The sequence below is a fragment of the Nyctereutes procyonoides genome, unplaced genomic scaffold, assembly GCF_905146905.1.
Source record: "Nyctereutes procyonoides isolate TBG_1078 unplaced genomic scaffold, NYPRO_anot_genome, whole genome shotgun sequence".
Taxonomy (NCBI): domain Eukaryota; kingdom Metazoa; phylum Chordata; class Mammalia; order Carnivora; family Canidae; genus Nyctereutes; species Nyctereutes procyonoides.
This window is the reverse complement of record NW_026575092.1, coordinates 67,373-83,927: the sequence shown is the minus strand read 5'-3', so window position 1 is coordinate 83,927 and position 16,555 is coordinate 67,373. Positions and strand designations below refer to the sequence as shown.

At 44.6% G+C, this 16,555-nt stretch overlaps 1 pseudogene; it reads right to left on the bottom strand.

The window, feature by feature from the left end:
* Positions 1–1,616: 1,616 nt before the first annotated feature.
* On the bottom strand, positions 1,617–12,114 carry LOC129514734 (RAD52 motif-containing protein 1-like; annotated as a pseudogene).
* Between the last annotated feature and the right edge of the window lie 4,441 nt (positions 12,115–16,555).

Below are 16,555 nucleotides of genomic sequence, written 5' to 3'. Positions count from 1 at the left end.
TTAGCTTGGCACAGCTGGGGTGCGGCTGGGGCCTGAAGCCCCTCGTTCAAGCCTTTTCCCCAGAATCCCCAGGCCAAGCCTCCCTTCCCCTGCAAAGGCCACCACTACCTCCCGCCGAGCTACAGGGAAGGATTTGGGCTGCTGGAGTCTGCATGGACCCAGACTCCAGCCGCTCTGAGGTGTAAGGGTCGGGGTGTGGAGCAGTTTCCCAAGGAAGCAGAAGACCTGGCGTCCCGGGGGATTCAAAATGCTAGTCCAATTCTGGCGGACCGAACTTGTCCTCTTCAAAGCTTAAATCCGAGACACATTCCTCCACCCCCCCCCCCCCCCCCGGCTATACTGCTTCTAAGAAAAGAGGCTGACGTGAAGAATAAGCACGGGGACAGTGGGGAGGGGAGCACACTTTACAGTTACTCTGAAATGCTGCCATTTCCTCTAAGTTCTCAATACGCATGTCTGATTTTTAATTCACTACTGTGTTAGGAGGAGGCTACCTACCACTGAATCAGTGATGGCTCCAAATTCCTGTGGGAGGGGCTTGGGGGCATGGGGGTAGGGGAGAGGTGAGCAATTCATTCTGGGAATGAGAGTCTGAAACCAAGGGACTAGCCCTCCGTTTACATTAGTATGGAAAACTTCCCCGTCCCACCTACACTCAACACACCTGTCAATCTAGAACAAGTAACCACCATTTCTCAGAGGTCTACCCCGTGTGCACGCATGGAGAAGGCACTTAAAATGTTGAGGTCAGCATGTTAAACTTTCTGGAAATACTGTAACTACCACCCCGTTTACTTCCTTCACTGTCCTTTCTATAATCTCTTTCTGTTTAGTACGTGTTTATGGTCTGGCACAAGCTCTGGAGAACGTAGGTTTTTGTTTTGTTTTGTTTTTAAGGATTTATTTATTCAGAGAGACAGGCAGAGACACAGGCTGAGGGAGAAGCAGGCTCCATGCAGGGAGCCCTACACAGGACTCCATCCAGGGTCTCCAGGATCACACCCTGGGCTGCAGGCTGCACTAACCCGCTGCTCCACCAGGGCTGTTGGGAGAGAACGGATTTTATCCTATTCCCAGTGTCTAGCACATAGTAATGGTTTTAAATGGAACTAATTCCAAAACTGGTCTTATTTAGGAATGGATCTGTTGTTAGAGTCAGGTTTCTGAAATCTATAGCATCAATACTGAATCTCTTTCTCTCACATTTCACAGGAAGCTAGATATCTTAAAGTGTAAACTTGGATAAGTCTGAAATTTCCTTGACTGGCTTGATTTAAATTGAATTAGAAGAATTTTTGCACAAACAAAACGTCAAATACTTTTTCAGAAAGTAACCATCTTTTCTTTCTCTACTCTCTTCCCTTCAAAACAAATGTTGCAACTTCGGAGTTAGTTAAATAATCAGAATTCTAGCCCCAAATTAAGTTCTTAATGACTTGAAACACATTCTTTGCTCCTTTTATTTATTTTTTTTAACATTCAATATATAGAACATTGGCATTTTATTTTAGAAATTACTTTGTCAACTTAATCCCTAATTTAGGGTTAGGGTTACAGAAAAGTTCTTCAACAAATATTTCATACAAGATGTCTATGTGATACTGATATCTGGGTAATATACCTTATTTGAAAGACAATTTTAAAAAATATATATTTTATTTATTCATGAGAGCCACACAGAGCCCTGAGAGGAGCCTGATGTGGGACTCCATCTCAGGACCCTGGGATCAGGCCCCAAACCCAAGGCAGATGCTCAACCACTGAGTCACTCAGGTGTCCCAATGCACATAAAGGTTTTCAAATGCTGTAGCATTATCTCACTTAAGACCATAGTTACTCTGTTCCCAAGTCCCTGAGATTCTGTTTGAGGGGAGCTCTAAAAGGCTGTGTCCTCTTCTATGTCCAAACTCTAGGAGCACTCTGATGCAATTGGCTATCCAAATTTCAAATAAGGGGTCAGAGCCAAGGGCCAAGGCTTCAAGAAAAGCCCCAGAAATTCCCTGCACTCAAAAGGAGTTTCAGAGTTTCACATTTCCCAAAAGATGACAGAGCTAACTATAGTCTTCCAAATCCTGTCAGTTGCTTTAAATTATGGTTATAGTGGCTGTGGAACCCTTGAGCTTTAATAACCTGGTGCTTGAATTAAATCATGTAGCTCCTCTTGGGTTCTGGCATCTGTAATCTCTTCACAGGGTCTGTATTCCACAGCTATTTTATCACTTTCTGTAATAAAGTTAAAGAGGATCAATTCAGAGTTTTTCTTGTTCTAAAATGTGCTGTACTGGGTGTTATGCTATATAAAAAAATAAAAATAAAATTTGCTGTATAGAACCCATCATTAGACATTCTTTTGAAATTTAAAAGCAGAAAATAAAAGCATTTTCCTAGAAGTTTTCTCATCTCACACTTCTGTTTTTATCATAACTATTTTTTAAAGACTTTATTTGAGAGAGAGAGAGAGAGAGAGCACATAAGCAGGGGGGAGGGGCAGAGGGAGAGATAAAAGCAGACTCCCCACTGAACAAGGGAGTCTGATTTTGGGGCTTGATTCCAGGACCCTGGGATCATGACCTGAACCAAAGGCAGACACTTAACTCACTGAGCCACCAAGGCACTCCTCCATCTCAGTTTTTAAAAAGATATGTGTGTGTGTGTGTGTGTGTGTGAGAGAGAGAGAGAGAGAGAAAGAGAGAGAGAGAATGTATGTGAGGGCACTGGTAGGGGGAGGGGCAGAAGGAGAGGGAGAGAATCCCAAGCAGATTCCCTGCTAAGTGTGGAACCCCCAATTCAGGGCTTGACCTAGGACCCTGAGATCATGACCTAAGCCAAAATCAGAGGTCCAATGTTGGACCCATCTAGCCACCCACAAGTCCCTCCATCCCATTTACTGATAAACCAATCACACTTTAAAAATCATTATGCTGCACCGTATGCTTGAATATCTGATAGCTCTATTCTCTCTCATTACCCTTCCTTTTTTTTATACTAAAGATTCCTGTATATCCTTAGATTTTTTCCAGAATACATTTAAAAGCAGTTTGTCCAGATCTCCTCCCCAAAGCATATCTTCCCCCCCACCAAAACATGTCTCTATTTACCTATAATCTATCTACCTACAAAGATACAGATAGATATGCAGATACAGACATAAATGTACGTATCTTCAAGAGATTTCTACATGTTACCTAATTCAACACCAATCTTGAGGCTGGATTAAGTATCTTTCTAAATCCGTGACCCTGTCTCTCCTAATAACTATTTTTAAGGGTATAGTTCAGTGGCATTAAGTACATTCACATTGTTGTGCAACCATTTCCAGAACATTTTTCTTTTCATGTGCCCAAACTGAGATTCTGTATCCATTCGACAATAACTCCCCATCCCACCCACAGCCCAGCCCCTGGCAACCACCATTCTTCTATTCTGGAAGCCTTTTGAGATGATCACTTCCCTGCTGCTTTCAATCCAGCTGGAGTCCAGTTTTCCTCTCCTTGCAGATACAATATACAATACTTTGGAGAGGGGGCGGGCATGCATCTGAACACTTTATTGGCAGAAACGGGCCTATGTACCTTATAGGCAATAAAATTTCCCTTAAGGCAAACTAGAGCTACAAGACTTTTTAGCCTAAGGAGTTTTGAATGTGTATATGGATACCACAGCATATTAGGGCGAGGGTTGGCATATTAGGGCAAGGCCAACAACCCAGACGTTTAGTTTGGTTCTTAAAGGTTGTCAGAGTTGACAGCTAATGGAGATTCCAACTGATGACCACAGAAGTCAATCTACACTGGAAGAGCTGCCCAAGCTGGAAACCTGTGACCAATCCAGGGTCAGGGTCAACTCTTACAAGCAAACAAAGCTTCTAATACTTAGCTAAGATTTCTTAGGTTTTTTTTTAGATTTTATTTATTCACTCATGAGGGATTGAGAGAGAGAGAGAGAGAGAGAGAGAGAGAGAGAGAGAGGCAGCGACACAGGTAGAGGGAGAAGCAGGCGCCATTCAGGGAGCCCGACCTGGGACTGAATCTCAGGTCTCCAGGATCAGGCTCTGGGCAGAAGGTGGCGCCAAACCGCTGAGCCACCAGGGCTGCCCGGATTTCTTAGTCTTTAACACTCAAGGCTCTGAAGCAGGGGAGCAACTATTTGGGGACTCTCTACTAATTATAAAATTGGCAAAAAAAACAAAAAAAAACAAAAAAAGGGGGCTCCTGGGTAGCTTAGTCTGTTGAGTCTCTGATTCTTGATTTTGGCTCAGGTCATGATCTCAGGGTTGTGAGACTAAGCCCCACATTGGAGTCCATGCTGGACTTGGAGCCTGCTAAAGATTAGCTCTCTCTTCCTCTCCCTCTACTCCTCCCCTGCCTCCCTAAGAAAATAAATAAATAAATAAAATAATATTTAAAAAAATAAAATTTCCTTTGAGCACAGCCTGTAACATTCACAGCACTGTAGAACTCAATAGGGAATACAATCAACACTATTCAATAGGATGACCACTTTCAAGATTCACAAAAACATGGTTGATCATTACATCAGAATCATATTTACTCAATATGTCAGTGCCAGAAACAAAAACTGAAACCAAACTGATTCAAGAAACATAATCTAATAAATTCTCCAAGAGGAAAACAATAATGATAAGAAGTTGACATGTTTTGTCTGCTTACCATGTTCCAGGGATAGTTCTAACCTTTTTATATTCGTCATCTCGTTTACTCTTACAATATCCCTCATGATGTAAATTGAATTACCTTACTTTGCAGATAAAGAAATAGCAGCCTAGAGAGAATAAATACCTACAAATTTGACTATAAAACCTAAAATTGCATAAGAAATCTAGAGACAGAGATGGACAACAGATACCCAAAGCTTCTAATCACTATATCACTACTTTGTGTTATGGGCAAGCAATCAAGAAAGAAGATTGGGTCAAACACTTCCTATGTGGAGGCAAGTCACTGTATATCTATACACTGGGGACAAAAATATTTGCTGTCATTTGTCTCACACATACAACAAAGAACAAATTTGAGATTGCCGCTTTGGAAGCATTTGGTGAATAAAAGAATATGAAGTGTTTTCATCCAACCAACTTTTCAAAATGAGTTTATTTGCTCAAGGAACATGAAGTACTTTAAGGACAAAAAAAAAAAAAAAAAGAACAATCAAGCAAGTCTTACCTAAAACCGCAACCAACAGTTTCTGGAATGCATCAGACATAGCCTTCTTTATAGGAAGCTTCTGGGTTGTTTTCCTTTTCATCAGAAATGATAATGGCCCTAAATCCAAACAAAACAAATGAACTTAAAATTTCTAGCTGAATGATAACTGATTTTTATTGTTGTATGTTTAAAAGGAAAGTGCATCCATGATTCTTAGATCATTATCTTAGCAACTAAGGGCAGGCATAACACAAGAGTTTGGTGGAATGGCTCTGCTGTAGGTGTATCCTGGAAGGGCACATTCTTACTGCCCTGATCTCTCCCAGAAGTTCCTGAAGTACCAGAAGGGAGATGCAAGCCAAAAAGGTGGCACAAATCTCACATCACGGATTTCAAATGGACAAGTTGAAACTCTACCTCTACAGACCCAATCTACTCTCCTGTGCATCAAGGGCTGGAATCACACAGTAAGAAACGTTTGGTGTTAGTGCACATGACCTGGTCTCTTCCTAAGCATCACCCACAGGAGCCTATTTGCTAACAGCCCTGTCCCTGCCTTAAAGCCCTAAGCCTAGGGACACCTGGGTGGCAAGGGGTTGAGTGTCTGCCTTCAGCCCAGGGCGTGATCCTGGGGTCCCCGGGATCTACTCCCACATTGGGCTCCTTGCATGAAGACTGCATCTCCCTCTGCCTATGTCTCTGCCCTCTGTGTGTGTGTGTGTGTGTCTCATGAATAAATAAATAAAATCTTCAAAAACAAACAAACAAACAACCCAGAGCTTAAGTGCTATGAACTCCGGGAAAAAAACAGTATCAATCGGAATACCTTTCCTAGGAATCTATATTTGTTTCTTTGCACAGCAGCCCTTTTATAGGAGGCAAAGGACTGAACATTTACACAAGAGTTTATTTAAATCTTTAGTTGATAATTTTGCTGGCATAATTGAAGGCTACAAGAGATCTGAATTTGAAGGACTGGGACTATTTTAGCACAAGGCAAATTCTTAACCAAAAATAGGAAAAATAGGGATCCCTGGGTGGCGCAGCGGTTTGGCGCCCGCCTTTGGCCCAGGGCGCGATCCTGGAGACCCGGGATCGAATCCCACGTCGGGCTCCCGGTGCATGGAGCCTGCTTCTCCCTCTGCCTGTGTTTCTGCCTCTCTCTCTCTCTCTCTCTCTCTCTCTCTCTCTCTCTGTGTGTGTGTGTGATATCATAAATAAAAAAAAACAAAAATAGGAAAAATATTACTTCCCTCTTCCTAAACTTCTTGGCAGAAAGTCAGCTTTTGAATTTTAAAGCTAAAGGTTCTTTCAGGCATTGCCTATGATAAAAAACAAAAAAAACAAAACAAAACAAACAAAAAAAAACCCCTGTATTTTAGGGCAGAAAAACTCCACCCAGGGCTTTCCCAGCAAGGGAAAGGACTTGATGATAAGTCATCATCTGAAAAGATCTGAAAAGATGAGTTTTAGAAAGATTCTACCTCCACTCCACTCTACCTCCACCTCTACCTCCACTGTAAACAGACCTTCCTCCAGCTTATCCAAAGGCTCCTCGACCATGCCAACTCCAAGACTCTTACACTCATAGGATGGCAACACCACCTCTAATGCACAGAAGAATTTCAGGCTCTGCTTCTGAAGGGGTTCCGTGGTATCTTCATTTTCCCTTTCTTCAAGGTCAGAAAGATCCTGAAGCTGTTGGGATTTTCAATTAAAGGTCCTTCCTAGGATCTCAAGATGTCTTGTTATTAGAAATAAAAACTAAACTCCAGCAAACCTAGCTAACAGTTGAAGTATCCTATAGCTTCAAAATCAAGTAAGACTTGCAAATGAACTATTAGATATAGACAATTGTTTTTTATTCTACACCCTACAAATATTGGTGAAAATTATGGGCACCGCCACCCAAATCATTGAGAGTATTATTAATTTTAGGTGGCAGGCCAATGTTCAGGTCCTTCCACTTAGAGGACTCTCACATCTCCCCACTTCCAGTTCTCTCTTCTCTAATGTCCAAGACTTCGATGTTGAAGTGAGTCTGATTAGTCAAAGAAAATCTATAAAGTTTGCCTTGATGATCCTTTTTGATCATCCATTGAAACCAAATAATAATTTGCCAATTCTTGGCATTGGGAGCTCTTTAGGGCAAGGGCCTGATGTTGAACCGCTTTATGTTTGGTGCCAAGATGAACCTAAAGACAGGAGAGAGAGACCGAAAAATATCACAACCTGCCACATAGGCTAGTTTTGTATACACCCGACAGTTATCAATACCTATTTCATGAACTGATTGTGAAGATTAAATAGGGAACAACATTGTAAGCAATGAGCTCATAGTAAGCCCTAAATGAATGTTATTTATCATTTTTAAGCTACAGTACTTTTCTGCATCATTTCTAGGGCCTCTGATTAATTGGATGATTTCCTTCACCTCTAGTGGTGAGAGTGACGATGAAAGCAAGGAAGCCCTCCAGAAGCAAATGATAGGGTTGTAGGTGAGCAGAGGAAGTAAATTGTTTTTGTTGTCCCATCCTGTAGCTCCTGTCTGAGAACACAACCTGAAGAGCAGACAAGATGGACCTAACATGGACAAAGGACCTTAATCTGCAACACTCCTCTCCCCAAGTTACTAACCTGTTAGGACAAGGAATATACATACTTCTATAAATTTAATAAGCAACGAAACAATTAGAGGTTATTTGCATTAAATAGCTCCTTTGAGAAGGCAAACGCCTCCAGTGTTAACTCTCTAAATAACTTACATTCTGCGGTGGATTTCTTACATCCACTAGTTTCATCTTAAATGCCTATGTCAACTTTAGGCAGGATGTAGTATATTAACATATTCATAAATATTTAAATAATGCAAATAAAGTCATAGCACTATTGTTTTTTAATTTTTTTAAAGTTTTATTTAGTCATGAGAGACACACAGAGAGAGGTAGAGACATAAGCAGAGGGAGAAGCAGGTTCCCTTGGGGAGCCCAATGCAGTACTGGATCCCACAACCCCAGGATCACGCCCTGAGCTCAACCACTGAGCCACCTAGGTGTCCCAGCACTATTAATTCTTTTTTTTAAAGATTATTTATTTATTTATTAGAGACACAGAGAGAGACAGAGACACAGAGAGGAGAAGCAGGCTCCACGCAGGGAGCTTCACGTGGGCGGTGCTAAACCACTAAGCCACCGGGGCTGCCCTATTAATTCTTCATTTTTTGTTCCTGCATCCTTCTCTATCACTAGTTTATAAGCTCCTTTAGTACTTGAAGGAACCATTTCTTATTCTTTTCTCATTCCTAGAACCAAATACATTCTGTTGTTGATTGAGCGAATGAATGAAAGAATGAATGATAAGAAAATGAAACTACTTTCTCTAGCTGAAGCTGCCTGCTGGGAAGGAGAAATGAAGAGAAACTTTTAAATGTTGAGAGCTGCAGGGGAGGCTAATAGTGAGGCATAGAGGAGCTGTTCTGGACAACAAGGAAGCTTCAGAAGGGCCCTGAGCCTCCAGTTGGAGAGATAGCTGTCACCTTGGATAAGCTTGCCAACCAATTTTCTTCATGCTACTGAAAAACGTTCTCAGGTGCCTTAGACCTTTCCTTGATTTATTTGATTTAAGACATTATTCTTTTTTCTGTATTTATAAAAGGCAAAAAAACTACAACAAAAAGCCCAACCAGGAACTATGTGTAGTTGCCAAAGTATTAAAGAACACATAAGTAAACTGGATAACAATTTTGGAAAGCAGGAGTAATAACCCAAGGCTCTGTGTTAAATAAATAAAGAGATAAAGAGGGCGCCCGGATGGCTCAGATGGTTGGGCACCTGCCTTAGGCTCAGGTTGTGATCCCAGGGTCTTGGGATCAAGTCCTGCCTGCATCAGGCTCCCTCCTCAGCAGAGAGTCAGCTTCTCCCTCTCGTGGTCTCCTTCTCTTTCAAATGAATAAATATAATTAAAAAAAATAAATTCACATAATAGTAAATATAAGCAACACTCTTCTTGTGAAGATTTCCCAATTTAAGAGGTAGCATAAAATGACACGGGATTCATTACTTTTTTAGAAAAGGGATTTTATTTATTTATTCGTGAGAGAGACAAAGAGAGAAAAACAGACACAAGCAGAGGGAGAAGCAGGCTCCATGCAGTGAGCCCGATGTGGGCCTCCAGGATCATGCCCTGGGCCAAGGCAGGCGCTAAACCGCTGAGCCACCCAAGGATCCCCGACAGGGGATTTAACATCAATTGGGGTTTGATCTCTCGCTTCCAGTTGTTGTCATGAACCCTAAGTAAGGCACTTAACTATCCTGAGTTCGAGTTTCTTCAAGCCACTTAACTATCCTGAGTTCGAGTTTCTTCGTCTAAGAAAAAGGAAAACAAGTGAAACAAAAACAGAAAACCAACACAGCCACCCAAGGAAACCAGAGGATCGCTGTAGCAATGCACCTGGAAGCATCCTGTAAATCAGGAGTGCTCCGTGAATGCCAGTCTGTTATCACAGAATTCAGCACTTTGTACCAGCGGAGTTAGGAATTTCCTACTTGGACCCACCTTCACTGGAGAATTCTGAAACAGATGCTTCTCGTGACATGCCTTTTGTGCTCTGTGAGCATCCCTTGCTGAATAAAACTTGACGGTGGCACAGCAGCCAGGGCGGGCCACTGCCGCGTTTGGGAAGACTCCTACGAATACAGAAGGCCGAACTGGGAGAACGCTGTGAACAGAGAGCGCTGCGGGGGTCCCACACCAAATACGTACATGAAATCTCACGCCCAGAAACCAAAACTGCCCGTTCCCTCATATTCCCTAAACCCTCTGCACAGGCAGCCCGAGCACTTCTCACTTCACGAACGGGTTTTCCTCTGGAACCCTAAGATTCGAAAAGCATAGAAGGCAACAGGCGCTGGCTGTGGAGCGCTGCCCCTCAAAAATCTCTTGGGGCTGAGAGGCCGCCGAGGTCCCCTCTGGAACCAGGGTGCCTCTCAGCGGAGACTACAAAGCGCCTGAGGGGCTAGGGCCAGTCTCCAGGGCTCCCGGTCACCGAGGGGGCGGCCTTCTCCCTCCCCCTCCATCCTGGCTCGGCTCGCGGGCAAGGCCTCGGCCGAGGGTCCGGAACTTAGCTCCCACACCAGCAAGGTTTTATCACTCTCGGTGGGAACCGCGAGAGACCGACTCCGCCACCCTCCCGTCACTGCTCGCAAGGTGCCCCCGCGCTTCTTCAAGAGAGGCCGGTCCGGGGGGCGGGGCCGGCTCGGCGGGAGTGGGGGGAGACCGCCCCGCCCCCGCCCGCCCTGGCCCCCCACTCTGGGCGGGTCTCTAACTCGACTTCCCCTCCCGCAGCGCCACCGCGCCAGAGTCCTAGAGTTTCCTTCCTCTCTTCCAGTGTATTTTTAGGGTAGAGTCCAAAGGGTGAGCTTCCAGGATCCCAGGGTGCGGTCATCTTTAGAGCAACTGGCTTCAGCGGCACCGCCAGAGAAGATTTAGAGTACTAAGCAGTTAGTAGTTCCCTACTGACCTTTAAACATTTAGATTTCTCTGGTCGCCTGGCTGGCTCAGTGGTTGGGGGTTTCCCTCCGCTAGGGCTAGGGCGTGATCCCGGGATGCCAGGATCCGTCCCACCTCGGGCTCCCCTGGGGGAGCCTGCTTCTCCCTCTGCCTACCTCTCCGCCTCTCTCTCTGTGTCTCTCATGAATAAATAAATTCTTAAAATCTTTTTAAAAAATGTCCTGGGGTTTCTAAACAGTGGTTTTCAGACCGGAGCTGGTCATTGATGAAGTTTTCACCAGTCCTTGGCAAAACAAGAAAAGGACCATATAATCAGGGTTTACTATATATATATATAAAATTCATTTATTTGTAAACTAAATTTATATATATATATATATATAAAACAAACTCTATCCCATTATCCTAAAAATATGACCTTCATTTTTCATGCTAAAAAATTGTTTTATGAGGCGTTGCTGATAGAGGATAGTTATTTATTTATTTATTTATTTATTTTTAAAGATTTATTTATTTATTTATGATAGACACAGAGAGAGAGAGAGAGAGAGAGAGAGAGAGAGGCAGAGACACAGGAGGAGGGAGAAGCGAGAAGCAGGCCCCATGCAGGGAGCCCAACAGGGGACTGGATCCCCGGACTCCAGGATCACGCCCCAGGCCAAAGGCAGGCGCCAAACCACTGAGCCAACCAGGGATCCCTAGAGGATAGTTTTAATGAGTGCTTTTACTTGAGCTTTAAAATAAAAAGTTGGAAATCTTAACCCCGCCTTAACTTTGTTGATGTTTTATTGGTCTGTGAAAACAAGTGAAGGCCCAGAAGTAGGGATATCAGTGGCCCAAGTGGGACAGTTTAGTCAAACACTGTTGTTAGCTATGTGCAGGACATTCCTCCAAGGGCCCCTTTTCTGTCTTTGCATTGTCCTTATGCATGTTTTACTCCACATTAGCACCTTCAGATCCCAAATAAAGATGCGTTTATTTTCTTAAACATCTAGATTTTAGCCCATTCTCTGAAAGCACCCCCAAATCATTGGCACCTGGCACCATCTCTTGACCCCAGCCAGCACTACTTTCTTTCTCCACCTCAATATACAAGACCCTTAGCCCCACCCATTATCTTCTTCGGAATCTTCTTTTACTTTTTTTTTTATTATTCATGATAGGCACACAGTAAGAGAGAGAGAGAGAGAGAGAGAGGCAGAGACACAGGCAGAGGGAGACGCAGGCTCCATGCACCGGGAGCCCGACATGGGATTCGATCCCAGGTCTCCAGGATCGCGCCCTGGGCCAAAGGCAGGCGCCAAACCGCTGCGCCACCCAGGGATCCCATCTTCTTTTACTTTGAAAATAGTTGGCTTTGGAGAAATGACCGGGATCCTGATACTGTTTTAAACCAAAAATTGTAGATTTTATTACCCATCTCATTATCCATTGTATTCATTGTACGTATCAACTCAATTATTATACCCATTAGTTGAGTATGTCTCCGCTTCTCTGGGTAGCTTATAAACACCTCAAGAACAATAGTTGTGGTTTATTTTCCTTCTTCTAGTGCCTGCCACACTCTTAGGTTAGGTACTGGAATATATCTAGAATTAAAAATGAATAAATCAACACATCCTTTGCACAAGGAATGCTTTAATAATTATCCAAATATAACAACTTCTTCATTGTGGTCCTCTTGGTTTGCAAATGAGAGTCAGAACCAGAGGCCTGGGCCCAGACAGGTACAAGGAGGAAGCCCGAGACAACCATTTATTCCTGGGGGATCCGGTCAGGTTTATTCGTAAATGGGAAGGAAAGAAAATAACGTGAAGCGGAGGCAAGAGGAAGGAGAAATGAATTCCTGAGTGAGAAGAGGAGCTCTGGAATGACTCTACAGCAGCCCTGTGTCCTGTCTCATCCCAAGAAACATCCTGTCATCCAGTAGGAGAGTGGCCGGCCTGCACAGTGCAACCTCCATGCTACCCTGTGGAAAGAAAACAGATTGGCTCTTGTTTTTACTACTCAGTAAGCTCCTTCTGCACCTACATGACCCAGATCTTAGAGCAGTGCTCAGAATCCCCTTCATTCCTAGCTCTCTGCTTTGTTCCCCCTGGCCCTCTGATTCGTCCCTTAAATTTCCCCTATCTGTGGTCTTTGTCCTCTACTTCCCCCAACCGATATGCTTCCACATTTTCAAAACCTCCTCTTCCTCTGAAGTATGAGAGCACCATTGTAGAAGGCTGAGAGTTTCTAAATAAATTAAAAGGTAAATAAAAAATAATCAATCTCAGGTGCAACCATTGACTCTCCCTCCAGAACAGGTCAGCCCTAATAGCCATCAGTGTCCCTTCTGCGTGGTGTTTCTAGAGTAGGCAAGGCACTTAACTCCCTCCATCCTCACAGACGCCTGGAGGCCAGTTGTAGTCAACTGGCCAGTTGTATATACAGCCAGTTGCATTCTGTATATATCCAGTTTGAAGCTCAGAAAAGTAAAGTAAACATCCTAATGTCCACCATCGTGGACAAATGCTGACAGGAGCATTTACATTTACAGAAAATGTTGCTGCCAATTAGCAAGAGGGGACCCTGTGGCAACCGTGATGGTATAGCTCAATTGCTCCCAGGCCTCCAGCTGATGGAACCAAGCAGGGATCAGCATCCAAACTGAACCAATCAGGTTCTTTATCCCAGGTACTTGGACAGGGACTAAGCCTAGACAGTCTCTGTTGCTGCTCAGGACATTAGCCCATCCACTTGGGGCAGCCAGACTGTGTGCTGTGAAATGTGGAGGAGAGAATGCTGCTCTCTACCAAGAAAGTAGTGACGCAAATGGACCAGGAGGCAGAAACTTGCCAGGAAAAGCTGGCTGACACTTTCCAGCTCTGCTTCCACTACCTTCCTGAGGTCTAGCCACACCTGTGTAAGCTCAGGGAGACACCTTGTGCCCTCAGGATACAGCTCCCTCTACTCACTCGAGTTACTTTGTTACTGCATCAAAAGAGTTTTATTTATTTATTTTTTTAAAGATCTATTTTTTTAAAGATTTTATTTATTCATGTGAGACACACAGAGAGAGACAGGGACATGGGCAGAGGGACAAGCAGGCTGCCTGATGTGGGATTCGATCCCAGGCCCTGGGGATCACCACCTGAGCTGAAGGCAGATGATCAACCACTGAGCCACCGAGGCGCCCAAATATTTATTTGTTTATTTATTTATTTTGAGAGAGAGAGAGAGAGAGAGAGAGAGAGAGAGAGAGAGAATGACACAGCCCTAACGGGTGAGGATCAGAGGGAGAGGGGAAATCCCAAGCACAACTGTGCTGAATGTGGAGCCTGACTCAGGGCTTGATCCATGACTGTGAGATCATGACCTGAGTGGAAATCAAGAGTTGGACCCTCAACTGACTGAGCCACCCAAACGCCCCCTTCTAAAATCATTTTAGTACATCAGAAAAAGACCCAGGTCCTGGGTATTGTAAGTCAGAGTTCCAAGCCCTGCCACTCTCCCACATTTTTCTAGGCTATAAAAGGGTCTAGTCCTTGCCTACTGTGCCTTTCTCTGTCACTACAACCTTCCCAGGGCTCTGGCTGCTACCCTAGTCCCACAGTGTCCTCCCCACCAGTTCTTCATACCCCCTGCTCCAGACACAATCTTTTTTGCACAGCTGATGGCTGAGAGAAGATTGGGGCTCAGTATGTCTGGAAGGAAGAGAGAGAGAGAGAGAGAGAGAGAGAGAGAGAGAGAGAGAGAACCTGTGACAACAGAGGACTAAGACTGAGGCAGACAAGGCTTGCTCCAGCTCGCTGGGCTTGCCCCTGCGCTGGCATGTACCCCCCAGGGGCTGAGTATTTCCAGATTAGGCAAAGCCTCCCTCCCAGAGGCCTATTTAGACATCCCCACAATGGCGACAGGGAGTGGCCGGGGGTGGGGGCAGGAGGGACAGGACAACTGTTTACCCCCATACTTCCTAGTCAGGGTAGATGGTAGTTCATGCCACGTTTGAGGGTTTCTAGGGAAAGGAGATGTCAAAACCGGCAGTATAGAGATCAAGGTAAATCTTGCCTGATCAGGGAAGCTCTTCAGATGAAGAGTCTAGGGATGTGAATCAGAGTATGAAAGAGGAGAGAAGGTCCAAGTCATGGACTATGGAGCCTCCTGGAGCGGCTCTGAGGTCGGCAGTTTGCACTTGGCCTTTAATCAGACATTGGCCAAAGTTATTACTTGATGGTTAGAGTGGAGCCTTCAGGGCCACCAGCCTGGTATTCGGCACTGGTTCTATGAGCCTCAGTTTGCTCATCTGTAAAGTGGGCATCATAATAGTTTCCATCACATGAAACGCTGGGTGAAATGGGCTCTGCAGGTAAAGTGCTTAGTATAGGACACACTCTCAAGAAATGTTGGCTGCTGCTGTTGCTCCTGCTCTGCTATTAACTATGCAGAGCTTTTCTAGATCCTGTACACCAAAGAATCTGCTAAGTGGATGGGCACTACAGCCACTTGTCAAGTCCTCTGCTCAGCAAAAACATTTCTGGACTCCATGGGCAGTCCGTCTGGGGACACTCCCAGACTTTGAATAGGAAGAGAAGTCCTGTGAGTAGAGCTTTCCCACCCTGAGGCCCTGGCCAGACCTTGACAGTCCTCGTGGCAAATGTTTTCTGAGTGACTCCAGTAATCCTTGCAGCAGAAATGCCTGTAGATCTGGAAGATGCCGTAGTCGAAGCTGCCGATTCCATTTTTATTTCCCTTCGATATGTTGAATCTGCTTTCCACAAAAGCCAGACATAGCCCTTCAAACAGGAAGAAGAGGGTTTTAGGTTTTTAGGTTTTTAGAAGAGGGGTTTTTTTTGGGGGGGGTTGAGCTTAAGGAGGAGGGAGATGGAGGAGAGAGGGAGATCAGGAAGCAGAAGAAAGGGAAGAAGATAGACACCTTTACGGAGGGATAGTGAAGGTAGACAGGCATTCAATTTTCAAAGAAGTGAGACTATAAATGGCAAGCAAAGACAATGGGTCCTCTTTGGGGCCCTTTACAATTACTGTCAAACAGCCAATCCCTTGGGGCCTGGTCACCAGAACTTACAGGGGATGTGTATCCAAAACCCCAAGGAAATTATAAATTATAAATGTTAACAAATGGGCCTGGGTGCCTCAAGAATGTCTAGCTACTCTAGAGGAACTTGGCTCTCTCAGTTCAAGGGCAATCAAAATGGTCAAAACTCAACGATCCAGCACCTACAAAAAGAGGAAGCAATTCAAAAACCTCCAAAGCCACCTAGCCATCAGCTTCCCCAGGATCCACTCACCTACACTCTTCACAACATGTAACATCACGTCTAGTACTGTGTTCCCTGTGTTCAGTACTGGGACTAACTTGCAATCAGCTCTGGCTGGGAGGAGCCCCGGGTGAGGGTCGTCTCTAAATGCCAGGAAAACCTTCATGGGCATGGGTCTGTGACCACAGCCAACCCCACATAGTGCAACCCCCTGAGTTTCTACAGATTATCGTCCAAAAGGAAGTGATAAGCTTCCACTGTCCCAGGCTGAATGAGTAGCCATCCCTCACCTTCCAGATATTTGGATGACAAGGTACCACTGCAGCAGCCAACACAAGTAACATAATATGAATGCTAGAAACACAATCCTTGAGGACAGGTACAGGAGAGGAGACATTCAGGAAAACCTCTTGAACCACAGGACATAGATCTCTACTCCTCCACACTTACTTACCATCTGAGGCCCTGTACCAATCGAGCTGCTCAGTAACTACCCGGCTCTGAAAAAGCACCTGGATTGGCTGTTGGGGGGCAGCAGGTGGGGCTGGCAAGAGACTGCACTAAGTCTTCAGATCAGATGGGGACCGCATTAAGGGAAGAATGGACACAGAGCTGAGAGGAAGA